At 51.6% G+C, this 11278-nt stretch overlaps 1 pseudogene; it reads right to left on the reverse strand.

The window, feature by feature from the left end:
* Positions 1-5082: 5082 nt before the first annotated feature.
* Positions 5083-10960, reverse strand: LOC144097691 (MBT domain-containing protein 1 pseudogene; annotated as a pseudogene).
* Positions 10961-11278: the final 318 nt, after the last annotated feature.

The raw sequence follows: 11278 nt of genomic DNA on the forward strand, positions 1-11278 counted from the left end.
CCCTGTAGATCGGCCATCTGTTTTACATGCTCTTGAGTCGGACATATATCCCGCCACTGCCGCAGCCATTGGTCCCCGCCACCCAGTCCTTTCTCCTTCGTCGACCGCCGCAGCGACTACGCTCCGCGGCGTTACCTCGTCGCGGTCCACTCTGTGCCGAGCCCGCTCCGCCAGCTCGTGGGTCCAGCCGATCACCATCACCGCAAGGTCGCCGCTCTCGTTCCCCTCTCACTCGCCGAAACTATTCTCCGTCCATCTCCCGCTACTTCTTGGAAAACTAGCGGAGGTGACGTTGCATCATTGACCCAGCCAGCAAATCCTCTCTTGTCCCCCGCTCCCCAACATGATCTCCTGCTCTCGTTCCCCTCTCACTCGCCGAAACTATTCTCCGTCCATCTCCCGCTACTTCTTGGAAAACTAGCGGAGGTGACGTTGCATCATTGACCCAGCCAGCAAATCCTCTCTTGTCCCCCGCTCCCCAACATGATCTCCCGCTCTCGTTCCCCTCTCACTCGCCGAAACTATTCTCCGTCCATCTCCCGCTACTTCTTGGAAAACTAGCGGAGGTGACGTTGCATCATTGACCCAGCCAGCAAATCCTCTCTTGTCCCCCGCTCCCCAACATGATCTCCTGCTCTCGTTCCCCTCTCACTCGCCGAAACTATTCTCCGTCCATCTCCCGCTACTTCTTGGAAAACTAGCGGAGGTGACGTTGCATCATTGACCCAGCCAGCAAATCCTCTCTTGTCCCCCGCTCCCCAACATGATCTCCCGCTCTCGTTCCCCTCTCACTCGCCGAAGCTATTCTCCGTCCATCTCCCGCTACTTCTTGGAAAACTAGCGGAGGTGACGTTGCATCATTGAACCAGCCAGCAAATCCTCTCTTGTCCCCCGCTCCCCAACATGATCTCCTGCTCTCGTTCCCCTCTCACTCGCCGAAACTATTCTCCGTCCATCTCCCGCTACTTCTTGGAAAACTAGCGGAGGTGACGTTGCATCATTGACCCAGCCAGCAAATCCTCTCTTGTCCCCCGCTCCCCAACATGATCTCCCGCTCTCGTTCCCCTCTCACTCGCCGAAACTATTCTCCGTCCATCTCCCGCTACTTCTTGGAAAACTAGCGGAGGTGACGTTGCATCATTGACCCAGCCAGCAAATCCTCTCTTGTCCCCCGCTCCCCAACATGATCTCCCGCTCTCGTTCCCCTCTCACTCGCCGAAACTATTCTCCGTCCATCTCCCGCTACTTCTTGGAAAACTAGCGGAGGTGACGTTGCATCATTGACCCAGCCAGCAAATCCTCTCTTGTCCCCCGCTCCCCAACATGATCTCCCGCTCTCGTTCCCCTCTCATTCGCCGAAACTATTCTCCGTCCATCTCCCGCTACTTCTTGGAAAACTAGCGGAGGTGACGTTGCATCATTGACCCAGCCAGCAAATCCTCTCTTGTCCCCCGCTCCCCAACATGATCTCCCGCTCTCGTTCCCCTCTCACTCGCCGAAACTATTCTCCGTCCATCTCCCGCTACTTCTTGGAAAACTAGCGGAGGTGACGTTGCATCATTGACCCAGCCAGCAAATCCTCTCTTGTCCCCCGCTCCCCAACATGATCTCCCGCTCTCGTTCCCCTCTCACTCGCCGAAACTATTCTCCGTCCATCTCCCGCTACTTCTTGGAAAACTAGCGGAGGTGACGTTGCATCATTGACCCAGCCAGCAAATCCTCTCTTGTCCCCCGCTCCCCAACATGATCTCCCGCTCTCGTTCCCCTCTCACTCGCCGAAACTATTCTCCGTCCATCTCCCGCTACTTCTTGGAAAACTAGCGGAGGTGACGTTGCATCATTGACCCAGCCAGCAAATCCTCTCTTGTCCCCCGCTCCCCAACATGATCTCCCGCTCTCGTTCCCCTCTCACTCGCCGAAACTATTCTCCGTCCATCTCCCGCTACTTCTTGGAAAACTAGCGGAGGTGACGTTGCATCATTGACCCAGCCAGCAAATCCTCTCTTGTCCCCCGCTCCCCAACATGATCTCCCGCTCTCGTTCCCCTCTCACTCGCCGAAACTATTCTCCGTCCATCTCCCGCTACTTCTTGGAAAACTAGCGGAGGTGACGTGCATCATTGACCCAGCCAGCAAATCCTCTCTTGTCCCCCGCTCCCCAACATGATCTCCCGCTCTCGTTCCCCTCTCACTCGCCGAAACTATTCTCCGTCCATCTCCCGCTACTTCTTGGAAAACTAGCGGAGGTGACGTTGCATCATTGACCCAGCCAGCAAATCCTCTCTTGTCCCCCGCTCCCCAACATGATCTCCCGCTCTCGTTCCCCTCTCACTCGCCGAAACTATTCTCCGTCCATCTCCCGCTACTTCTTGGAAAACTAGCGGAGGTGACGTTGCATCATTGACCCAGCCAGCAAATCCTCTCTTGTCCCCCGCTCCCCAACGTAATCTCTTAAATGTTCGTGGGTGGTGGAAGGGGGACGAAGTGTCTAGAACTACGACGATGCTGTAGTACGCGCGTGTTCGGCTCTGCTGCCCCAGGCCATCGATCCTCTCTCTAGCAGATTACCTCTCCTGCATATAGTTATCGCGTAACAATATTATCCAGCCTTAAAAACTCACTGCGATACCTGCCGACACTCCTTCCCAGAGGTAATTGGATTGTACAAAACATTGTCATTGTGGGTTGTGGAACAAAGTGATGCGTGTGAATTTGGTGACAGGGAATCTGAGTGAGGTGTCGAATATGTGCTCTCAGGGCATCAACTGCAATGTGGGTAGTGATAGGACGCCCCTGGGCGATTGGTGCGGTTGCAGCCGTATAGGAACATTTTGGCAATCTTAAGCACGTCAGGGAAGCTTGAGCTTGAATGCTTTGCAAAGCATGCATGTTTGTTTTCCTAACGTTTCCAAGTACGGAGAGACTGTTCTGGCGGAATCCCATGAATAATGCGCTGTGCGGCTGGATCATCAACCACACTGACGCTCCCCACGACTTTCCTCCGAGAAAGCAGAGAATGTGAACAATCACTGTCGCCTCTTTTTAATCTACGAGATATACGGGCTCAAAAATAGATTTCGATCCACGATTACTCCAAGAAAGCAATAGCATCTTTCGTGGGGGGGGGGGGGGGGGGGGCTGCTTTAACACTTATACCAGGTGTCCCAGCTAACATCTGCCAAAAATTAAAAATATACTGAGGCACAGTAGGAGGAGGGAACTTCATGTTTTTGACTGCTGTGCGTCACAAGGCCAAGCCAATTTCACCAAGTGTTGCTGCCAGCAAAGGTGCATCAAGTGCACCTTTGCTGGCCTCTTTTCACTTGTGTAGTATGTGCCTACTTGCATGCAATGAGCAAGTTGCCTGTTGTGCTGCTGCCAGGAACGTGTACGAGCTGGGCATAGGCCAGGCTACGGCTCTGAGCCTCGGGCCCGGGCCGGCGGTGCTTTATTCAGTCCTAGCAGCGACAGTATTTTGATCGGAGCGAAGTGAAAAAATGCTCATGCACTTCAGACTCCGCAGCACATTCAAGAACCCGATGCAGTCAAAACTAGTCATTTGTCAAGATTCACTTGATGAATACCTCAGATGCAATGTGGTAGCCTGGTCTACGTTATGGTCCACGGCTCTGCCAAAAAGCACAGCGTCCGTTTCATGGAAGCCCCGAATATGGTGGTGGTTTGTCGCGTTCGCCCAACACCAAGGAACGCGAAGCTATGCTGGCCTGCGATGTATCACAGTGCAGAGCTACCATTCCTGGGCTTATGATGAGACGGTGGCACTATGTTAAATTCGAAGCACTAGTTTACCGACCTAGCAGCCAGCAGGCCAAGTTGGCTCTGCAAGCTGAAGGTTCAATACCTTCCTTGGCTTTTTCCTAGGGCGGTGGTTAGGACAGATCTTACCACACACCTCTGCCCTGACTTCGCACTCCATTTTACCCTCTCCACATGACTTCCGAGGAGCCGGCGCAGCCTCACAAGTATGTTGCTTGGCTAACTGTGTTCCCGGGCCCCCCAGAAGCCTTGGCGCGTAGTCTGATATGTCAGTGGCGGAACCGATTCACGTCCAAATTAATGGGCGATGTTTTAATTGATGGGATGTTTTACATACGACTCCAACGGAGCATGAACAGACCAGGAAATCAAACTAGTGAAGTACGAATTAACGAGATTTCATTAATTTACCCCAATTGCTTCCCGTTTTCAACTGTTGAGACCTGATCACTCACTGGACTTCGCCACTAGGGGGCCTAAATATCCAGACCTAGGGGCATATCCACGAGACAGTTCGCTTTGGAACCAGTTCGCTTCTCCATGGTTCACTAGGCCTGAGTGGCCTCTTCGCCGCAGCGAAATTACAAAACTGGCTGGCGGGAAACTACAAAACTAACTGCGGCGGCAGGACGATGCAGGCGAAAGAGAGGGAGGGGCGGGGGGAGGGGGGTGCGTCACGTCTACTTGTATTTGGAGTCAACTTTTTTTTTGCTAGCAGAGGCTACAGGTTGGAGGTAGACTTCTTCACGGCAGTATATATGGTAATCACAATCTACACGGCAGTATATATGGCAATCACAAAGTTAAGCCAAAAGCCTTACATTCCCCATTGAACGAAAACCTATCTGTGTGTGTGATAACACTCGATGGTACCCATAAAAGACGCGTCCTCATGCAGATGGTCGGCGCATCTAAATGCAACCTGATTGTGATGGAGTATTTGGGCCCAGGATCGGTGTCGTGCTCGGAGACCAGGCGAAAAATCTTACGCTCGCCTGTCAGTTCACGTCGCCAGATCCGCATTTGCTGTTCTGGACGCCGCGGAGTCATGGCTGTAGGCGCGGTGCTGGGTCGTAGAGGACAGCCCTACATGCTCCTACGTGTTGCGGCGACGGTTCCACAAGACCCGAACCTCGAGTAACACAGACGTGGAGCTCCCCACGGACACGCTCTCCTTTACTTCTTTAACCACTTCCACCTCTTCTACCACCCCCTAAAACCACTATCAACATGGCACTACCCCCACCCTTTCTGAGACAGTTACCAGGTAACTGTTCAACATCCTAGCACTGTAAGAGCACTTGCATCAAATGATGATGAAACAAAAGTCATCAACTTCGGCGTTGACTTCGTCAGCACCATGGAGATCATCGCCAAGAGATCCACCCTTCACCGCTTCCCCACTTTTGCGGCTGCTAGGCATGAAGCGCATCTTATTTTTTCTACGGGGACCCTTGTAGCTCTGGTACTTCTTTTTCAAGAAGCTGGCGTCAGGCTGCCTTGGTGGCTCCAGGGGGTACTGCATCATCTGGCACCAGCCGACTGGGAAGAGGTCTGAGCTCTCGCAGTTACACCACTGGTCGTAGCTGCCCTCCCAGCCATCAAGTGGACCCGCAACAACCAGCCCACCAGTTTGGTCACAGGACCCACACAGATGAGGTGCGGCTCCATCAGGTCCACAACCTCCGCGTGAATGCCCTCCTGGAGGCCATGCTTGGGATGTCCCTTTTGAAAAGGGACACAGGTGCTGCAACAGACTTGTTTAGCTGAAGGCATTCAAACCACCGAAACTCTCCTTTGTGACCTCTTGGTGGAGTCAGCTCAATGACGTTGAGCTCGCAGAAGCCCCCTGGGAAAAAGCAAGGTGAAGAGGCATGGCAGCGGAACCAATATGAGCCATTGGCTGCCATCATGCTGTCGGTGCCAATCATGAGATAGTTGTTTCGCAAAACTTTGGTCACTGTGGCAACACAGATAGTAGACAGGTTGAGGGGCTCAATGGCCTCCAGATACAAGTCTTCTTTGAACTTAGCTCACATTGTGGTGTGTGCGCAGGTGGAAATATATCCCACGATGCTTCATTGGGCTCACATTTTCTCAAAAGTGCCTTTTCAAGCAATTACTTTGCATACTCAGGAGCTGCTCTGAGGTCATGGCCTATGACCTGAGCCCAACCGATGGAGTGGATGAGGGGTGACCGCTCGTGGAACCAGAAACCGTCATCCTCGAGGCCTTCAAACGAGATGTGGATACAGCCACCCACGCCATGCGTCACATGTGCCACCCGCACAGAGGATATGCGCTTTTTGTCCACCACCTCCAGTCGCAGACTGATTGGAAACTGGCCACGAATGCATCCACGCACCTTGGCATGAAAGTCTGTTGGGAGCATGCAGGCACCCGTCAAACGCTTGACCAGAAACTGCTTCCAGTCTCCATGCTTGTACTCCAATTGTTTTGGGTGGTACAAGAGGCTTCCCCTGTGACGCACACCAGCCCACTGGGTGCACGGCATCCACACACAGGTTCACCTAGAAGTCTCTGCATTCATCCATTCCAAACCCCTCGTACCAAAGCTTAGCCATGTAGCCTGCCATCTTGACCATAGTAGCAATCCAGTAAAAGCTAGTGAAGATATCTTTGAAGCTTTCTCAGTCTAAGGTCTCCACCTCCAACTTCATGTCGACAATTACATTGTCCCAACAATCAGCAAAGGCAACAAATTGGAAGCAAGAACAGGGGCTGCCACGAAGTCGCTCCTTGTCATGTACAACTTCCAGTAAAAGGAGGTAACTAATTCATATTTTGGCTTATTAGAGTGTGGAGCATTTCACTGTGAATGTGGCAGAGGACGCTTGGTCAGATTTTGTGTCACTGATGCCTTTCCACCACCAGACCGAACGAGTCCCCGAGAGCAGAGGACACTGCAGTAATGTTTCATCTTAGAATAGAAGGCATGTTTTACACCAACTGTCCCACATCGCTTTCAGAGAGCCATGCCATCCTTGCGAATGGGAGGCAGAGCAGCTTTTGCCTCGTTGTGGGTGCTCAAAGGAGCCTCGCTCTAACTGTCCGATGAAGAGCTGCTGCCTTCGCTCAAGCACGTCATCATCATCAAACAAGGTGAGCAGTTTATGAAGATTTAGATGGCTTGCAAAGCTAGGCGTAGCGGAGGCCTCGGTAGCCGCAGTCACAGCAGCCCTAGCTCCTTCCTGCAGCCTAAGCTTTAGCTCCAAGACTCCTTTCTCCTTTTCAGCAGCTTCCTTCCTCTTTTTGGCAGCTTCCTTCTCCCTCTCGGCAGCTAAGCGATTCGCTTCTCTTTTGGCTGCGCGTTCATCCTCGGCCCGTTCACCCTGAATCTATGTGCGAAGTTCTGCGCCAGAAAGTTCCAACTGGGTCCCGACTACAGCCAGCTTCTAGACCTCCATGAGCACCCCTCACGGCGGCACGAACTTGCTCCAATATTGTGCAACGCGAAAAGATATCCAATCAGCCCTGACAGGCTCACCGTATTGTGATGGAGTATTTGCCTAGGATCCGTGTCGCGCTCAGGGGCCAGGCAAAAAGGCTAACACTCGCCTGTCAGTTCGCGTCACCGGATCCGGTGCTGTTCTGGATGCCGCGGAGTCACGGCAGTAGGTGCGGTGCTGCGTAGAAGAGGTCCACCCTACGTGCTCCTGCATGTTGCGGCGACGTAGCCACAAGACCCAAACCTCGAGTAGCACAGACGCAGAGCTCCCACGGACACGCTCTCCTTTACTTCCTTCACCACTTCTACCACCCTCTAAAAACCCTATCAACATCATGACACTGATGCAGCAGCTGGTGGGGGAGGAGTGGGCCGTGGTAGGGCGGCAACTGCGTTCACGCAGTTCGTGCAGCGTCGCGCCGATGGCTTGGAGGTAAAATTGCAAGCAGTGTGACACCTCTACAATTAACTGGATGCCCTACTCCAATTGTAGTCAACGCAGTACTGTGTGTCTGTGTATAAATAGTTTGTGTATATTACCTCTCCCCCTATCCTCTCTTCCTGTCCCCTCACCTCTTTCATTTCATTTCTCCATTCTGCCTGCTATCCTTTATTTCCGCTGCCCCAGCTCAGGTGCTTCAGTATCGATGGCAATGTCGGGGCTAGCAAAAATCTTATACTTCCTTTTTATTATTATTTTAATAAACCACTACTCCTACTACTACTACTACTACTACTACTACTACTACTACTACTACTACTACTACTCCTCTGGTCACACCACACCGCAGTGGCACTGTGGCAGCACTTCAAACAGCCATGTAGAGGTAGGTCGTTGCCGGCTGCATGGCAGTGAGATTCCCTCTGCCACATCAGTTCACCACAATTACAGTCGACGACCGAAAATTCGGGCGCCTGATTTTTCGGACGTGCTTGACTATCCAGACCTTTTTGCAGCACCGTGACATGGCCATAGAGCCAATGTACAAGAGCGCCTGAAATTTTGGATGCACCGCAACTGACTGCTCGATTTTCCGGAACTCGTTCACACTTGCCGCCAATACCCAAGCCACCATATATGTGTGTAGTGGAACCTCATTAATTCAAACTGCAGGAGATATCGAACACTTGATCAAAGAAAACAAAATTCAAGCTTAAACGGAGCCTCTTAAATTGTGATGCTGAAATTCTGCACGAGTCGGTACATTGTGCCTGCGTGACTTCGAATTCATACTGTTCTTGAACGACATCATCTGCCGCACGAACTTGAACGGTAGTCAGAGTTCGCGGAACTCATCTGTGCCAAGTTTTTCATCACGAATACAGGAACAGGTTGCAGCGAAGCTCGTGGGAGACATACAGCTTCACAGAGACGGCGAGTGTGGAAAGAAACAGAGGTGCATTTCAAAGAGACGTGAGCGTACCCGCGGTAAAACCCACCGCAACCCTTTCTTTTCAGTTGTAAAACCATAAGCAACTGGCGTTTCAATGACAGGCAAGATGCCTCATTATACACAAGCCACCGCAGAGTGTATATCGCCGGATACAATGCCGATTTCGGCTTTAGTTGCTAGGCCTAATTACGAAGACCAACGCCGACGGAGCGTTTGGTTCGGCTGTTTATCGGTTCTTATCGTTTCACCATCTTCGCGTTCTCGTCCCAGGCCCTTCATACTGCGGGCGCAGCACAGTTCCCGCAGTGGCGTGTTCACTTTCCAGTCTAGACTATATCGCAACCCATGCATTCACTGACGACATGCCGAGGGCAGCAATAGCCAGGCCAAGCTCATGAAAGCGGTCGCCACGTGTCATGCACAGACGGCGCGTGGCAAAATTCAGTCATGAGGTGTTTGAGAATGCGCACAAACCTATATTGCGGGCAAGAGTTTGCCTTCTCACAAATAAGCGGTCTTAAGAGGAGACGCTCCTCGGAAATTTTTTTTTTTTAATATTGATGAAAATTGCATCAGTTATAGAGATTGATCTCCTCTTTCCAAATCTGTTTTTATTTCCAAGATAGCTTGATGCTTTCATGTTCCAAGTACCAAGCACATGTGAAAAACTGTGCTTGCTAAAGGCGCGCTCACATTAGCGGGAAAACGCGCAATGCAGGACGTTTTCCGTGTGCCGCTTCCCGCAAAAGCCGGTTTTTCTCCCGCGGACAGCCTGCTGTGCCGTCCCGCAGAGCGATGGGTTCGGTACCTATTTTTCCCGTGCCGCTGGCGAGAACAGCCAATGGGCGCCGACCGTGAACCGTGACGTCTGTCCCAGTTCAGTGACCCCGTCGGCGGAGGCGGAGGCTGCGCGCCTCCGGCCGGCCGGGCACTCGGCGGCTGCTTTGCCGACGACGACGACGACGCGAGAAAAGGGTGCGCTTTCCAGTCTTCTCTAGTGTCACGTGACTATCCCCTTCTCTTTCTGCTCGTTCGGGTCCTCCCTCAGCGCCTCCTCTCTCCACATTCCAAGACAACCGCAGCGAGAAAACGCGCGCAATGTGAGCGTCATTCTGAGGAGCTGCGAGGCAGCGTCGACGATGACGCTGTGCCGCTGCGGGAAGCTTCCCGCTAGTGTGAGCGCGCCTTAAGACACCTGCTGGACATGCCAGTGAGCACGAGAAAGCAGTGTAAAATAGTTTTTCTTGTTCCTAATACTCCACTAAGTGCAAATAAGCAAGGAAATGGTGCACCTGTGTCATGCACCATTTTACCGGAATTTAAGCTCATGCTTCCTTTTCAGAAGCCAGCGCATAAATATTTTGGGACCTTTTGTACTTATAAACATTACCAATTGTATTGAAACCTAGAGTACTTGCATTCTACATACCTTAAAGATTATGCATGCCAAATTTGGTCTTGATCCGAGTACGACAAGTACATAAAAGGTTGCATCCAATAGCCATTTTTGGCCCAAAATAAGAAGTTGAGAAAAACGCAATTGAAAGTTGCAAATGTTGTTTACCACTGTTCTACTAACTATATATGCATGAAAATTGGAGACAATACAGGCCAGAGCATTCTCCTAGAGCATACAACTTTAGAATAGGCCTGCACCATATGTTGGTCCCCCAGAGCTTTTCTTGGCAGCATCTTGAGGACGAGTCTTCTTGGCTAGACTGCAGCGATGAGCCCTTGCCTCAGCTGTCTGCTTTGTGGACATTCTTGAAATTCTGCACTTGTCACAATTCTTGCCCAGAGTGAGGAGTTCTCTTGAAGGAAGAACACCCAGTTCCTCCAGCACATTCTCAAAGGCCTTGTGTTCTTGATTAAACCATTAGACAGCAAGTGATGTTGCTATCTCCACAACTGTGCGTGAGGCGAACCTTGTCTCGGGGCACAACAGCCAAATCTTACTGTTGAGTGATTCGGCTACATTTTGAGTTTTCCCCTTCACACAACGAGAGAGCAGTTGTTCATCTGTAAGCCTCTTGTATGTGGGCAGCATTGCCTTGCCCTGGCTGGCTGTTGGTGAGAATTGGGGTGTGTGCTGGGGCTGCCTGACCCAATGCTTCTGCCCGCTTGAACTTGCACCATGAGTCCTCTCCATCCGGGCAAAATTTGTGGCTCTTGGCTGCATCCGTCGAGCATGAGTGGAAGAAGGATGCCCAAACTGCACGATACATGCCTTGCACACTTCCTCTGTTGGCAGTGATGGCTACTTGAAAGTAGGTTTGCAGCTTCTGGATAACTGCATCTGTGAGCTTCTGGCCTCTTGGCATTTTGAGCTTTCGTAGTACAGTCCCAAGTCGCTTGGAAACGTGGTTAGTGCAGTCCTCTTTTGTGATGGGCACACCATTATACACACTTGGCGTTGACACAGCTGTATAGGCCTTGCTGTCTCCGTCACTTAGGAAGGTTGTGAGTTTTCAGGGGAGTGCTGTAGGAGTCTGTCCTATTCCATATCCTCAGAGCAGCATTTGTTTTCATGGCGTGTGCTGAGCAATCAACATTTTTTTCACACGCTGGCATGTGGAAGGCTTGCCATATTTCCTCCTCCCCTTTATCTTCAAATTCCTTGTGGGTATTGCAGCTCTGAC

This window comes from Amblyomma americanum, chromosome 7, assembly GCF_052857255.1.
Source record: "Amblyomma americanum isolate KBUSLIRL-KWMA chromosome 7, ASM5285725v1, whole genome shotgun sequence".
NCBI lineage: Eukaryota > Metazoa > Arthropoda > Arachnida > Ixodida > Ixodidae > Amblyomma > Amblyomma americanum.